The sequence below is a fragment of the Lottia gigantea genome (assembly GCF_000327385.1).
Source record: "Lottia gigantea unplaced genomic scaffold LOTGIsca_16, whole genome shotgun sequence".
NCBI lineage: Eukaryota > Metazoa > Mollusca > Gastropoda > Lottiidae > Lottia > Lottia gigantea.
Window position 1 is genome coordinate 939,368 of NW_008707965.1, and position 1,815 is coordinate 941,182.

General features: G+C 35.3%; 1 protein-coding gene across 1 annotated transcript in view; it reads right to left on the reverse strand.

The window, feature by feature from the left end:
* The window catches only part of LOTGIDRAFT_230877 (hypothetical protein), a 7,669-nt gene extending 6,104 nt beyond the window's left edge, over positions 1 to 1,565 (reverse strand). The window contains exons 1-2 of the mRNA XM_009051142.1: positions 1,005 to 1,565; positions 1 to 355 (exon numbers count right to left, since the gene is read on the reverse strand). The gene's annotated coding sequence lies outside the window, so the exon portion shown is untranslated. The remainder of the gene's footprint in view (positions 356 to 1,004) is intronic.
* Positions 1,566 to 1,815: the final 250 nt, after the last annotated feature.

The window sequence follows — 1,815 nt, forward strand, 5'->3', positions numbered from 1 at the left end:
ACAAGGCAGCCTGGACGAACGGACTTGACGCAATCGGTTCCGGAATGGTCATTGCTCCTTCACAAATTACAGTAATAATGTCTTTCTGCGTTTCTATATACTCGCACAGAATAGTACGATGTTTTTGGATCCATTCATTTGAGTGATGCCTCATAGCGAAGAATACGTCATTTGTATAATCAATGATATTGGCTTGAGTGGTTGTATCTTGTTTGTTTTCTCGCCATCTTTCAAGGCGATCTGTTATGTTCATTTTATACACCTGCATAAGCCTATTGTGTGCTTCTTGCTCCATAATGGCTGTTTGTGATCTTGTCTTTCAAATGGTTGTGATCTCAGTAAAGGTTAATAACTTCTATAAAAAAAATCGAAAAATAAAGTGTTAATACAACATAATTAAAGTATTTTGTTTGATAGGCGATTGGTGTTTTGTACACTTGATAACGACCAGTGGAATCTTGTCGAAACGTTGTGTTTAAGAAATAAGGTGTTTATAATCCATACAGACTCATATTCTAGAATGTATTGTACTCTTAAAGTCCCTCCTAATATTCATTTCATAATCAAAATCCATTGACACACATATTTATGTATAGGTAAAAATAAGATATACACGATAATGAATTTTGAAAATAAATGGAGTTTTGCTTTACTGATAATGGAAATTCAGGTTGACTGAACCAAATATTCCATCTCAACAAATGCTTGGGTGGAGACCTTGGCACCTTTAGCGAGCAAGCATTTTACAAGTTGATCCCTGATGCCCTCAAAAAGTATTTTACTCCCGTGTCGGTGTCTTCTTTTGAATAGTAATTTATTGTCTTTCAATCATTATGAAAATACCAACATTAAGAGGAAAAAACTTGAAATAATAAGCTTTGGTCCCCGAAGAAGCTTCTCTTTGTGTTGACCAATATGTACCAAATCCATACCACACAGCTATAGTGAACTTGAGGTTTCAAATTGTACTCAATCAAAAATTACAATAGCGGCAAATGACCTACCTTTCCTCGTCAATTTAAATCCAGTGTTTACTATTGAATCGCCATTTTTCTTATTAAGTATAATACGATCTACTCTTCAAAACTTGTATTTGTTGCTAGGATACGAGTAAATAAATCGCTTCATTAGTTATTCATTATAATCAATAGTTACTTGATAATCGAAGCTATAGTACAAGCGTGATTATAAACGGTTTTGGTAATCTGAACTACGGATTAACGTTATAAGCAGTCAATAGATAAACCCATTTCACTAAAAGTTCAAGGGAAGATAACCTTTATCTCATATTGTTAGGTATTGCTTGGACACTTTTCTCTGGAAGATTAAGATTTTAGTTCTAAATTTTTTAGTATGATGCGATTCTGATAAATAATGTGGTCGGGCCGGTAAATACCTATACCTATCTGTTTCTCCGACAATCGCGAGCAGTGTCTGAAAGGCTGAAAGCCTACACCGGGCCAACTCAAGGAAACACCGACACTGACATAAGATATGGATTCGAACCTACGAAACCTAATCGTCATGTAAACGACAATGCAACTCGCAATTCAGTAAGATTAAATTTAATGGGAAAGAACTCTTTAATATAATCCCAATTCAGACCACAATAATTGAATATGTCTCATAACGACAATACTGTCAACACAACGGTTTAAATCCAATAGAAAAAATCAATATTGAGAATAGAATTGGAGTGGACACGTGACGTCACTTTACCGGCAATATTGACGAGAGCAGACGACTATAATGAGATGGCATTAGAGTCGAGATCGTGCCATTTCTCACGACTTCCAGGCATCATTGGAATATTCT